At 36.2% G+C, this 15,509-nt stretch overlaps 1 pseudogene; it reads left to right on the top strand.

Annotated features, from left to right (window-relative positions):
- The first annotated feature begins 6,494 nt into the window (after positions 1–6,494).
- On the top strand, positions 6,495–6,951 carry LOC101566129 (annotated as a pseudogene).
- Positions 6,952–15,509: the final 8,558 nt, after the last annotated feature.

Below are 15,509 nucleotides of genomic sequence, written 5' to 3'. Positions count from 1 at the left end.
ACTCACCGGACCTGGGCTAGGACTCCCAAATAAATTTTAGGAATGATTTTTCTAGTTCGGGGAGGTATGTTCTTGGTAGTTTGATAGGGATTGTGGCTAATTCTGTACAGCCATTTTGGGAGTATGGCCATCTTCAAGAAGTTGGTTCTTTCTATCCAGGAGCAGGGAATATCTTTCCATTTTCTGAAATCCTCTATGATCACTTTTTTCAGAGTATTGTAATTTTCCTTGAAAACGTCTTTGACTTCCTTAGTTAGATGAATTCCAAAGTATTTCAATTTCCTTGGTGTTTTTGTAAAAGGTATTGTTTCTCTAATTTCCCTCTCAGTGTGTTTGTTATCTGTGTGGAGAAATGCTATTGACTTTTGGGTACTGACTTTGTACCCTGTTATTCTACTGAATTTGTGTATTAATTCTAGTAGCTTCTGGGTGGAGTTTTTTGGGTCTCCAAGAAAAGTATCATGTCATCTGCAAATAAGGATGATTTAACTTCTTCTTTACCTATTCTTATTCTTTTTATTTCTGTCTATTGTCTAATGGCTCTAGCTAGTGATTCCACAACTATATTGTATAGGAGGGGTGATAGAGGTCATCCTTGTCTTGTACCAGATCTAAGAGTAAAACTTCACTTTTTCGCCATTTAGAATTATGTTACCCATTAGGTTGTCATAGATGGCTTTTATCAGATTGAACTTGAAGTCATCTATTCAAATTTTCTGTAGGAGTTTGAACATTAATGAGTGTGGGACTTTGTCAAAAAATTTTTCTTCATCAAATGAGATGATCATGTGGTTTTTACATTTCACTCTATTGATATAAGGTATTACATTTATAGATTTTCGAGTATTGAACCATCCCTATATCCCTGGGATGAATCCTACCTGGTGATGGTATATAATCTTCTTGATGATTTGTTGTGTTCTATTTGTTAGGGTTTTATTGAGGATTTTTGCATTTATGTGCATGAGGGCAATTGGCTTGTAGTTCTCTTTTTTAGCTGTGTCTTTTCCTGGTTTTGGTATCAGTACAATACTTGCCTCCAGGAATGATTTTTGGAGGATTGCCCTTTTCAGTTTCATTGAAGATTTTGAGTATAGGGATTATAACTTCCATAAATTTCTTGTAGAATTCAGCTGTGAATCCATCAGGACCTGGACTTTTCTTTGTCTGTAGGTTTATTACTATATTTCATATTTCATTGACTGTTATTGGGTTATGGAGAGCTGTTATATCTTCTTGATTCAGTTTTGGTAATTTGTACCTTTCTAGGAATTTGTCCATTTCTTCTGTGTCTTCTATTGTGTGAGAGTATAGATTCTCAAAGTAGCAATTGCTAATCTTCTGAATTTCCACTGGGTCTGTGGTAATTACAAACTTATCCTTTCTCATTGCTTGTATTTGAATTTTTTCTTTCTTCTTTTTGATGAGGTTAGTTAGGGGCTTATTAATTTATTTAATTTTTCAAAGAACTAGCATTTTGATCCGTTCATTCTTTGAACTGTTTTCTTTATCTTAATTGAATTAATTTCTGCTCTAATCTTTATGATTTCTTCCCATATTTGGGTGCTGGGTTTGGTTTGCTGTTCTTTTTGTAGATGCTGAAGGTGCAGCATTAGGGTGTTTATATTTTCCTCTTCTGTTTTCCTAATGTGTGAGTTCACAGCTATAAATTTCCCTCTGAAAACTGCTTTCTTCACATCCTATAAGTTCCAATAAGTTGTGCTTGAATTTTCATTGAATTGTTGATATTGTTGAGTCTCTTGTTTAATTTCATCAGTGACCCATTGGTTGCTGAGTAGAATGTTGTTTATTTTCCATACATTTGTTTTTTATTTTGTTTTCTTGTCTCATTTATTTCCAGTTTCACTTCACTGTGGTCAGATAATATGTACGGAATAATTTCTGTTTTCTTGCATATACTTAAGCATGACCTATGGACTAGTATGTGGCCTATATTAGAAAATGACCTATGTGGAGGTGAAAAAAAATGTGAATTCAGCTGGTTTTGGATGGAACAGTATGTAAGTCCATTTGTTCCAGGCTCTGGTTCAGATTTGCTACTTCTTTGCTAATTTTTTGTCTTCTTGACTTATCTGTTTGGGATAAAGCGGTATTAAGGTCCTCCTATTAAGATTGTGTTTTTTACTGATACCAGTGAACTAAGCAACTGCACTGCAGATGGTAATCTGTAATAGTAGTTTCATGCTTGGAGTGCCTCTCATTCTGGTCTTCTGAATACGGGCTGCTTGTCATGACAAGCCAGTTGCTGCTATGCTGTCTCTCAGGTAGATGGTTGTTCAAAAAGAAGTGAATGAAAGCAAGAGACAGGAAAAGGAATATTGTGGGACTGTCATGTTTCAAGGTTGTATATGGTGAGATTTTTGGACTTTTGTGTAAACATAAGAAGTATATAATTCTTTATGCCTATTTTTAAAATATATTCTAATTTGTAAATGTTTTCTATCATATTCTGTAATGACTTAAAGTTCAACATATCAGTACTTGATGAAAAATACCTGTTCCTTATTATGCCTAAGATGTTTGATATTCAGACAGATAGTGAGGTTAAGCTTAACAGCCTAAGTTGTATCATAATAACAATAAGCTTGTCTTCTGGATGGTTAACAACCTAAGTTAGCAGACCAAAGTTAGAGAGAAAGGAGGGCTGAGAGGTAAGCCAACATTTTGGCCCTAGCCTTCCAAGGTCAATAAAGACTCAGGACATATGAGAACTTGTACTGTAATGTCATGTAACTTGGCAGTGTCCCAAATTTTCTGATCAAGGAGATTATGGGGCCAAAGAGGAAAGTGATCAGCAGAAAAGTATAAAAACGAAATATAAGAAGTAAAGCCATGCTGTTGTGTTGGGCTGTGTGGGACTCAACTCAACAATTTCTGACTTTGCCAGTCAAGCAGAAGACCCAATACTATTATGGGCTACTGAACTCTTTTAGAATATTTTGCTGAGTTTACACACCTATAATATTCAAATAGCGGTACTTAACAAAGAAAGGGGATACTGATGAGTGACCATTTTGTTTCTGTGTATTCAAAGTGGTTGGGATAGATATATATTTACATTCTCTTAATGAATAGAGAGATTTGTTCTAATGGTGTTTGTAAATAGGATATCATGTCAGCATCTTTTACAGTAATTAACCACTAGGAAGAATGTATGCAACATGTTAATTATTGAAACCATCCTACCAATTTGATTTGAAACTGTCTTATTGCTATTCGTTTCTCAATAAAATTATGGGAAAAAAATTTTTTAAAAGATTGTTGTTTGGATATTAGATTTTTCATGTCCATTAAGATTTGCCTTATATAGTTTTGTGCTCCCTTGTTTGAGGCATAAATACTTATGAGTGTTACTTCTTCCTCTTGAATTTTTCCCCTAACCAGTATATAGTGGCCTTCTTTACTTCCTTTGATCATTCTTGTTTTGACATTGAAGCTGTCCGAGAACAGGATTGCTACCCCTGTTTTTTCCTGAGGTGCTGGTATGTGTAGTGTTTTCTATCCTTTGACTTTTAGCCTATGAATTTCTTCATGAGTTAGTGTGTTTCTTGTATACAGCAGATTGTTGGAATTTGTTTCCTAATCTACTGTGCCACTCTGTTTCTTTTAATTGGTGAACTGAGTCCCTTTACATTGATGGTTATAATTGAGATGTATTGACTTATGATCAACATGTTATTTAACTGCTGTTGCTTACTCCTTTCTCCATTTTCTTCTGTGCTTAATTGTTTGTTCTATTCAGTGGTTTCCTTCTGTTCTTTTTCATGGAGTTGTGATCATTTTTTCCCTCTCTAGAACATCTTTCAATAGTCTGTGTAAGGTTTGCTTTGTCATCATAAAATTCTCTAGTTGTTCTCTGTCATGGAAGTATTTCACCTCCCCATCAAACTTGAAAGAGTTTTGCAGGGTATAGTGGTGTGGGCTGGAATTTGTTTTCATAGAGGACTTGAAGTACTCTGATCCATGCTCTTCTTGCCTTCCTGGATTTGAAGAGATATTGGCCATAATTCTGATGGGTTTCACTTTAAATGTGATCTACTTCTTTTCTGTAGCAGCTTTCAGTATATTATTCTTTTGCTGGAATTCTGGGATCTCAACTTTGCGTGTTTTTAATTGAGTTGAAGTTATTTGGTGTTCTGTATGCTTCAGTTATCTAGATGCAAGATTTTTTCCTCATATTTGGGAAGTTTTCTGGTATTACTTCTGCCCAGTATTTTTTTAATGTCACTTGTATTGACTCCTTCTTTCTCATTGATGCCTATTAGTCTCACATTGTTCATCTTTGCATCTTCTTTCAGGTGACGAATTATTTTTTCCTGCATCCTAGTTGTCTTTTAGAGATCCTTTCTTGCCTTTTCACTAGCTGCACTGGCATCTTCAAGATCCAAAACTCTGTCTTCACTTTCACTTGCATGGTTTTGCAAGCTTCTGATTGCAATTTTAAGTTCCTCTATATCTCTTTGACTCTGCTTCATGGGATCTATTTCTTTCCTGTATTGTTCATTCAAGGAATCCATCATTTTTCTAATCTCATGTATTTTTTATCAATGTCTTCTTTAGAAGCAGTTATTAATTCTTTTACTGCAGAGTTTTTTTCAGATCGGGTTTCCTTCGTATATTTCTGCATTTGATTCTTTACTTCAGATCCTATTAATTCAGAGATTTCTTTTTTTATTTCCAGTCTGAGTTCTTCTGTACCTTTCTGCAGTTGTATCTTTGTTTCAGACTCTATTGACTCATTAATTTCAGCTGTGTGATTCCCAATTTGTTCTGTGTTAGTGTCCTCTCCACTTGCTATTGGTGGGCTGGGGGTCTGAGACTGCATTTTGCTCCTTCTCATTGTCATTTTGCATAGCACTCTCCTCTGACCTTTTTTGTAGAGCTTTGGTGCAGTTATAACCTTAGCACCTACTGAAATTCAGGTGCAGATCTACAAAGTTTGGAATTATCCAGTTCTGCCTGGCTCGGTTCTGGCTGCTTTACTCAGCTCCTTCCTGCGCTGCCCTTGGGAGTGAACCTGTTGTGCCCCTCTGGCAAGATGTTCTGCTCCTGGACTAGCTGGGTGGTTCTGTCCCCTACTCTCTCTGCAGGGATTGCAGCTGCAGTGTTTCATCCAAGGCCTGTATGCCAGGCCTGAGCTAGGTCTGAAAGGGACAAGGGGGCATAGGAGAGAGGGTAAGCTCTATCACACACTCGACAGGCCTGGGCTTGGGCTGCATCTGGGGGTCCCGAGAACGTGGCAGAATGTCTCACTCACTCTGCGGGCATTGGTGGGGTCTCTGGAGTTGGGGGTGTCCCAAGGGTGCGGCAGAGGGTCTCACTCACCCTGCATGCCTGGCTTTGGACTGGAGAGGTCCTGTGGATGCAAGATAGCCAGAAGCTCTCCCACATACTCACCAAAAAAATAATTAATTTTGTGTGTTTTGGTTTCAGTTTTTTGGGAGGTTGGGGAGGTTTTGTTTTGTTTTGTTGGATTTCTTTAGATTTTTTTTTTTTTTGAGACACAGTCTTGCTGTATAGTTCTGGCTGTCCCTGAAACTATGTAGCTCAGGTTCGCCTTGAACTTGTGGCAATCCTCCTGCCTCAGACTAAAATTAAATTTTAGAAAAAGGAAATTTTATCCTCTTCATCATCTTTAATCCCACTATGCTTTACAAGAAAATTTACTCCTTTGATCTTCAGGATTACCTCCTGACTACTTATGCATGTTGTACTGTTTTGTTTTGTTTTGCCAGACTAGTGTTTGAACCTTCACACTGAACTATGTCCCTTCCTTTTTTTTTATTTTGAAAGAGGATCTTCCTAAGTTGTTAAGTTGCTCCAGGTGCCTTGAACTTATCACCCTTTGGCTCAGCCTCCCACATCCATGTGCCTCAGGTTCAACTTCTTTTGCTGATTTTGCATAACTTTTTTACTAAATCACTCAACTGCTTTCATAATAAAAATACTTTCCTCCCTCATTCATAACCCAATGATGATGCATCTTAATGACCTTGGAATATTAAACCTTTTAGTGAAGGCCACAATTTCCTGAAGCTATTAATGTTTTCTTAAAAATGAGGATGATGAATGAAATTAAACAACTGCTTCTGCTTGCCTAACCCAAAATAAACTCTTATTGATGTACATGAAAATCCATTCCACTTTGTGAAATACATAATTTATCTCCATTAATTAGTTTTTGGTATTTACCAACCTCTACTCACATGATACATTCTGCAACATTTTTTAGCAGATGGAAAACACAGCCAATCCAGATCCTCCAGAGCATAAAAACCTATGAGAGAGACATACAAAATGTACAACCATGAAAACAAACCCATGAAATGTAAAATCCAAAATATAGTGAAAGCAATGGAATATTGTACTATTTGTAACAGTTCGTGTTCATTATTCTATTAAGTACTCAAAGAGGCATCTTATAAACATATTTGAAAACATTAGTTACCACTATTAAAAATCAAGGAGATGAGCTTGCCGAAATGGCGGTGTCCAGTCAAGGAAACTTTGAAGGAAAATTTGAGGCACTGGACCTTGCAGAATTTGCTAACAAAGCAGCCATGGTGGCACAAGCTATGTGGGCAAGAATCTGGACCCTCTGCTGAAAAGTATAGTGTGGCAACCCAGCTGTTAATTGGAGGTGTCACAGGATGGGGTACTGGTTTCATATTCCAGAAGACTGGAAAGTTGGCTGCTACAGCCGTTGGAGGTGGATTTTTTCTCCTTCAGCTGCAAACCGCACTGGAAGTTGACTGGCAGCGAGTAGAGACAAACATGAAAAAAGTCAAAGAGCAGCTGAAGATTCGGAAGAGCAACCAGATAATAACCAAGGTCAAGAGCAAAGCTGAGGAGGTTGTGCCATTTGTGAAGAAGAATGTTATTGTGACTGGAGGACTTTTTGGAGGCTTTCTGCTCAGCATGGCATCCTAAGGAGTACAACTGTACTTCTATTTTCTGGTTTTTTCCTGCCAGCAGACAGACTACACTCCATACTAGGGCATCAAATGTCTCCCTGCTCTTCTCCTGTGCCTTCCTCCATGTTATGACAGATCTGAATGGCTTCTCCAGGCATCTGTTGCTACCAGTTAATACTGGCCCTATCATGAGCTCGAAAGTGATGGAAGAGACAGTAGACATTAGCTATGTTCGTGGTACACTCCCTGCTTGGCCAACTCTAGGTCAGCAAATATGTTCCTTTTCCCTTCTTTAAGATACTTATCAGAACACACTGCAAGATCATTCACCATGAAGGATGTTAGGATCCTCAAAGAAACACATAGCTACCTTATGTGCAGCATGGAAAGGGACTGAATATATTTGCCATTAAGCATGAACTATTTTGATATCTTGTGTGCTTTCTTTTCTAGTTGGTTTTACATTACAGTAAAAGAGCTATTTATACTGGCTATAATTATCTTGACAAAAAATGGCAGCCTCAGAACTATAACTAATAAAATCTGAATAGGAAATGAACTAAGGCTAAAGGTTTAAAAAATCAAGATATTTTAAACAAAACAGGAATTTATTATTTTTCTTTAAAAGTTTGACAAACTGGCAAAACTAGACCCACATTCCAGCATAGAAAAGTTAACCAGATGTTCATCAAAGAGTGAATCAAGAAGTCAGTAGTGTTATCCCATTAGGAAGCAAGGTAGAAGTGCAGAATATCAGGCCTTGTTGAGAAACCCAGAGATAAAATTCCCATGTCGCTCAGTTGCACACAGAAGTTTTCAATATCACTGAGGTATGCTGAATGAGTCTGTGGATTAGCATATCCTCTCCAGACTCAGAGAGCCCCCAGGCCTCTGTCTCCTTTCATACTTTGTCTTCTTCCTTTTTTATACTACCTGCCTATCCTGTGTAATTATTCTAGCTTTCAACTCTAATTCAAAATCTTTGGCCTAAAAGATAAATGGCATTGTGTTTTGAAAGTTTCTCTCACTACTCTCCCAAATAAATTCTTCCATTCAGCATTCATTGATCATTTAATACATGCTTCTTCTACCACTTCCCCCATCATTCCTCTGACTTCAAGTGTATACTCCCTGGCTCAGCAAGAACTTTCTAAGTGATGACTGTATTCACCAATTCACTCATTCACATTTCCAATTGTGTACATAGATACTTTACATTACTGAATAGGATTCTCTAACATCAATTTCCTCACATCTGTGCACTTCACACCTAGTGCAGTGCCTAGCTATAGTAGTTTCTACATAAATAACAGAGAGAGTCTGCAATGAATAATATTTATTTGGGAATAGTAAGATACTTCAATGACATATATGTTCTATAGCATGCATAGACATATTCAAAACAACTGAGGTAGGAGATTGGGGGGGGGGTTGTTTTGTTTTAGTTTTTGTCTTTTAAGACAGAGTCATGCTATGTGCTTCAGGCTGAACTTGAACTCAGTATGGAGTCCAGGCTGGAATTCATAGTGATCCTCTATCTTCAGTCTTCAGAGTGCTGAGATTACAGGAAGAAACTACTATGCCTCACCTAACAAAAGGATGATTTTAAAGGTAAAAAGGAAGAAATTCACACAAAGTGCTTGATTAAAAACTCATTGATCTTAGAGTCACAAGACAGGAGTCAATGTCAGCTCTTTAGGAAAGAGGTCATCACTAGACAAGTATTCTATGGAGAAGTCTTGTCTGAAATGTAACAGTCTTAAAGAATTGTAAGGATAAACTTCAATGCAGAAATCTCTGCATACATGGGAAGTATGCAATCATGGGGTATTGTGGAATAGAAGGAATTCTTGTAGGCCTTTACAAACTCCTTGAGAATTAACTTAGGCAGGGAGTCATGAGCCCACCTCCTTATTTCCCAGTTCTAATATTATCTGATCATGATGCAAATTATTACATCCTGGTATCAGCAATTTTAGCAGTAGGCTTTTAGCAGTATAAATACAAATATAATAACAGGACACCCAATAGTTCTTTATTAAAGCCAGAACTCCAGGTAGTAAATATTTATTACACATCAGGCACTTATGCAAGGCTCCTAGGGTACAAGGTAAATAAGATATTATGGATCATTTTAAGGAATTTCAAGCATATTGAAAAAGGCTGATAGATAAGCCATAAGTACAATGCAAAAGCATTAAAGCTAGGATAGAACTTTAGCCATTATTGACTACTTTAATAAGTCTGCATAATAAACAACTACAAAATCTCAGTGGTATGCAATAACTATTACTTAATGATCATGCTTTGAATACAGAGGTTTGCTATTCTTGTTTGGACTTTATTATGTATCTGGGAGTCAAAATGTAGGTGAAGTGGTCTAGCAGGCTCATGGCTGGAAAATACTTGTTCTTCTCCACATGTCTTTCACCATCCAGCAGATTAGCTTGGGCATTTTCATAGTGATGACAGCTGTGAGGTTTTCTTTTACCACAGTGTTGAACTTTTATTTTTCTTTTGATATGATTAACATCATTTGCTGGAGAAGTTACTATCACTTACATAGTATTTTAAGGCTAACACAACTACATCTGTCTTGTGCTTTGGGTTTCAGAATTTGTGAACTACCATTACCACTGCTCTTCAGCTGACAACAATCTTGATGAAGATCATGATTTTGTAATGCAGGACAGGCTATAGATATGGAAAACTGTGATTTTAAGGAAGTGATTCACTGCTATGCTAAAATTTTCACCAGTTATAAACTTACTTCAAAGGAATATTATCAGGATCATGGGTAATTCTTGAGATATTATTGTGCAGTGACTACAAACCAAGAGAAATAGTCCCTGGCTTTTTCAAGTTTTCCTTTGCACTGTGCCTGTTGACATGTCATGGATCAAAGGCACATGTAGAAACAAGAAAGAGGCACCTTTTCTTAATGGGAAGAATTTCAAGGTCACATAGAAGAAATATGAATAGTGTAAAATGGAAGACCTGAGCCATTGCTATAATTTACAATAAGATATATGAAAAATTGCTATATGCACAAGTTTCAATGCAAAAACTCTAAATACCAGATAACTACTACATAAGCTTTTTAATTTCATCATCTCAAGATCATTTTTTCTAAACACTATGTAAACTACACAGACGACTGCCATTAAAGCCATGATATAGTAATAAAAATAATAAAATTTATTGATCCTTTTTAATGTATCAGACCCTGTGCAAGACATTTCACAGGTAGTAACTCATTCCCTCTCAAAAATGTAAGACATGTGTGTTATTATCCTAGTCACAGATTAAAAAAAAAATCAGAAAAGTTTGATAACTTGCATAAGGATCCAAACATTCCTTTGCTCTCCTCTGGCACATAACAGAAATTAATGTTATACAAATTATTTTGTCATCCTCTTCTTTACTGAGACAGGTCATATAATGATTTCACATATAATCATTTTGGGCCAAATTTAGAGATTCAGGAATTAAAACTTCAGTAAGTGAACTACCAGGAGTAAATTGCTGCACAGGCCAGCCATGAAATTGCACTTGTGTATTTTTATGGCTATTATATACTAACAGACAAGGTCTATTTATTTTCCTTTTCCCACAATACTGAATTTTGAAATTGCTTCCTTGATTCAAGAAGTTCTGGTGCTAGTTGTATTGTGTCAGCTGCAAAACAAACTCAAGTAATCCTGAAGAATCTAATAATCATGTGTCAACTGAAGATGAGGGCTGCATTTTTCATTCCATGAATAATGCATTTTTAATGAAACCATTTCATTTCTCAAGTTTGAAAACAGTAGTCTACATCCTCCTTCGTATCCAACTCTGTCCTGGATGGTCATTTGCTTGTGTTTGCTAACTACCTCAAGATACAGAGGTAAAAGTAGTCATCAGACAGACATGAGCTGCATTCAGGTTCACTTGGTATTTACTTGCCAGAGAAAATATTCCACTTAAAAGATTGGATTCTCATGTGCTGTAACACATTTGCTTTCCCTGATGAAATACACAATTTTTTATTTGTTCCAGGTGTTGGATGTCTAACATAAAAAACTCAAAAACTAAAAGGAAACTTTGCCTCAGCTTTCCTGTTAGAATCACCAGTGGAACTTCTAGAATGGACCACTCTTCAAAGTCACAGTAGAAATACAAAGCCCATTCCACATACCTTTTGTTTTGTTGTTTTTTTTGTTTTGTTTTGTTTTGTTTTTTGGGGGTTTTTTTGGTTTGTTTTGTTTTCTGTATTTTAGGGAAGGTCCACAGGGTGTTTAAGGTCTCACAACTAGATCAGTCTCATGGTGATCCACCTGTTTACAGCCTCCAAGAGCTGGGATTACAGGCACACACCACCACCTTGAGTTGCAATTGCCATCTCAGCATACCCTGGGGGCAGAGCTGGAATGGCAGGCCTGGGGATAGAACCCTCGGCTCCTGCACCTGCATGCAGGCACTTTAATACACTGAGATATTTGGCCAGCCTGCCAATCCATCTATCCTTAAGCATTTCCATGAATTTACATTTATATAAAGCAGCAAAGACAAAATAAAAATGTATCTTTTTCTTGTGATCTATAGCAAATGTTTCATCCAATATTGTCACTCAGATTAGAGTCTACAAGTAATAACTGCCTCAAGTGCTATTTGAAAACAAAATTTAAGGTTACATCTTGACACAAAGGGAAATGTGGAACAACCAATTAGCAGTGTGTGCTTTGTAAACCAAGAGGGAGTGACAGTCTATGTATGCTACCATGGCTCATTCTTCCAAAAGTCACAAAGTTCATCTAGTATGCCTTACTGTTTATATGGTGTTTTAGTGACTTGTAACTGAAACACAATACCCAACATCTACCACTCAAGGTACAGAAGGCTTATTCTTGGCTCAGTCTGTAAAGGTTTCAGGCAACATTCTGCTGGATCCAAGGCAAAGCATCAAGACAGAGTGGCAACAGTGGTGGTGAAAGAGCTCATGGGGTGGCAGGCAGGAAATAAAGAGGGGTCAACAGCAGAAGTACATTGTATCTTGCCAGCCCACACCCACAGTGACTGGTTTTTTCCCATCTGGCTTCAACTTCAACATCACACTCAGCTATAACTCTAACAAACATGTGCATCAAAAACTCTCCACATCTTGAAGAGGATTTTGGATGACTTCTGAAGGTAAGTTAAATTGACTAAAGGGTGAGTGGATATTGCAAGGATTACAACTTGGAAGATTGGGGATTGATTTGGGTAGGAAAAAGAAATCCAAGATCATATATAAAATCAAGTAATAGAACTTACATGATTTCTTTAAACAAAACAAAAAACCTAATTCTATCATAGCTAACTACAGGCAGCAATGTTTACAGGATGCTTTGAAAACACAAATGAGGAAGCAGTGTGGTGAACAAAGACACACTATAGGAAGGCAAGCTGATGGAGAAGCACACCACATGAATTCCAGTATTGGGGGAATTTATGAAGGGAAGCAGGTCAACTCTTGATCCCAGCACTGCTTATAGCCCAGATCAGGCCAACATACCATCTGCTGAGATCTAATACTTACCACTACCCCAAACAAAGAAACCAAGTGCTACAACAGTAGATGAGTCAAGCAACAACCCTCCAGTATCCACTGAATCCTACTTTCTTTCTCACTAGATGAATCCTAGCAAGTAAGATATTCTTACTAAAAGAAAGAAAAGGATCATACTAATTCCTATGTATTTCATTTTCATAATGCTATTATGAAGGGTGTGGTTTCCATAATTTCTCTCTCAGTGAGGTTTTTTTTTATTTGTGTACAGGAATGCTAATGATTTTTCAGTGTTGACTTTGTATCCAGCTCTGCTATTGAATTTGGTTACTAAATCTATTATATCTTTTGGTGGAACTTTTGGTGTCTTCTATGTAAAGTACCATGCCATTTGCAAATAGTGATAATTTCACTTCTTGTTTTCCAATCCTAATTCCTTTTACTTCTCTCTCTTCTCTAATTACCCTGCTGATGTTTCCAGAACAATATAGGAGTATTGATAGTGAAAATTACTGTCTTATTCCTCATTTTTGAGTGAAAATTTTCAGGTTTTGGCCATTTAGTATGATATTGGCTATTGGTTTGTCATTACTGGCTTTCATCAAATTGAGGTAAAAACCATGTATTCCAATTTTATGTAGGTACTTTATCATGCATGCGTATTGTACTTTGTCAAAAGCTTTTTCTACATCTATTGAGATGATCATGCAATGTTTGTATTTGGCTATTTGATATGGTATATTATATATATTGATTTATATATGTTGAGTGATCCTTGCATTCCTGGGATGAGTCCCATTTGGTCATAGTGTATAATCTTCTTGATGACTGGTTGCATTCTGTATGCTAGTATCTTTTTTGTTTGTTTGGTTTTGGTTTTGGTTTTTTTCTCATAATTTTATTGAGAAACAAATAGTAATGAGACAGTTTCAAACCAAATTGGTAGGACAGTTTCAATAATTAACACATTGCATACATTCGTCCTACTGGTTAATTGCTGTACAAGATGCAGACATGATATCTTTTTTTTTTTTTTCAGAACTGGGGATTGAACTCAGACCCTTGTGCTTTCCAGGCAAGCACTTATTCTACTGAACCATCTCCCCAGCCCCAACGATATCCTATTTACAAACACTATTAGAACAAATCCCTCTATTCATTAATAGAATGTAACTATATATCTATTTTAACCATTTTGAATACACACATACAAAATGGACATTCATCTGTATCCCCTTTTTTCACTAGTATGTTATTGATTTTTATGTCTGTGTTTATTTATTAGAGATTGGCCTGTAGTTCTCTTTCTTCATTGGGTCTTTTTCTGGTTTTAGTATCAGGATAATACTTGCCTCCAGGAAAAAGGGAGTATTGCTTCTCTTTCAATTTCATTAAAATATTAAACCCTTGAAGACATATGTGTGGGCAAGTCCTTTGTGGACAGAAGACAATGGTACAAGAAATCAACAAATGGGATCATATCAAATTAATGAAGTTCTACACAGCAAAGGAAACAATGAGCAGAGTGAGGAAACAATGCAAAAAATGGGAAATATTTTTTGCTACTTACTCCTTAGACTAGAACTAGTACCTAGAATGTAAAAAATTAAAAAGACCCCAAAATAAAAGACTGCATCAAAACTGAACAACTCAATGAAAAAGTGCTTCACAGAAGAAAAACAAATGGCCAATAAATACATGGAAAAAATTATTCAACATCGCTGACCACTAGAGAAATGCTTTTAATCAACAATGAGATTCCATCTTATCAGGAATGAATGATTATTTTCAGAAAATCAGGTAAACAAAAATGCTGGCAATGTTATCAGGAAAAAGGAATACATGTACATTGTTGGTGTAAATGTAAACTAGTTCAACTATTATGGAAAGAAATATAGAGATTCCTCAAAAATCTTTTTTAAAAATTCTACTTTGTCCAGTATTCAACTCCTACATATCTTCTCACAAGTTTTAATATCCCATTTTAATGATAACCATACTTATACCAGCACAATTTATGATAACTAAATCTCACAAGTGGATTATATGTTCATAAACAGATAAATGGATAAAGAAAATATGTTATACATAACAAGAACTACTCTGTCTAAAGAATGATAAACGAGTCATTTGTAGGAAAATATATGCACCTTGAGACCATAATTTGAAGTAAAATAAAACAAATACACAAATTTAAGTGTCATATGGTTTCTATTACATGAAATGCTTACAGCATAAATAAAAAGTAAAATAAAAGATAGAAAATAAAAATAAAATAATAGAATAAAAATATGAAACAGTAAGATAGATTTTTTGTGTGTATGGGCAGGAATGGAGAGGGAAAAGTTGTGAAAGGAGAGTCTGGAAAGAAAGATTTTAAAAAGAATTTATACAAGTTATGTAGGGCCAGCCAAATAGCTCAGCAGATTAAAGGACCTGAAAGCAGGCACAGAGGCCAGGTGTTCCATCCTGGGGGGTTGCCATGTTGGCCCCACCCCTGTGGCATGCTGAGATGGAATTGAGACTGGGGGTAGTGGAAAAAACCTATAATTCTAGCTCTTGGGAGACTGTAAACAGGTGGACTATGAGTCTGATCTAGTAGTGAGATCCTGAACACCCTGTAGACCCTTCCTAAAAACACAATAAATAAATAAATAGATAAATTTTAAAAAAACATGTTATGTATGTGCACTGACTCCTCAAGAGAATGTGATGATTATGTGTTATAAGCATATAGGCAATATAAAAATAAAGAATAATATTAATATATCAGTATGAAGCGCATATGATTAAGACTTTAGCACCAATCCCCAGATAATATCCTTGTGTGCAGTCCTGCTTTTAGATGGTTACATATAGGATTTGTGATAATCTTATTTTTCTAGAATGTTGAGAAGCATTTATTAGGTTATATATTTGAAGTCACTATTTTCCTGATGTGAGTATTCCTACCATTTAATTTCCATGTATTTAATGTTTTTTTCTGGTCTTTTCTCATTTATTTCCAGTTTCATTGCACTGTGGTCAGATAATGTGCATGGGAT

Source organism: Octodon degus, unplaced genomic scaffold (genome assembly GCF_000260255.1).
Source record: "Octodon degus isolate 3935 unplaced genomic scaffold, OctDeg1.0 scaffold00030, whole genome shotgun sequence".
NCBI lineage: Eukaryota > Metazoa > Chordata > Mammalia > Rodentia > Octodontidae > Octodon > Octodon degus.
This window is presented reverse-complemented; position numbering and strand designations above follow the sequence as displayed.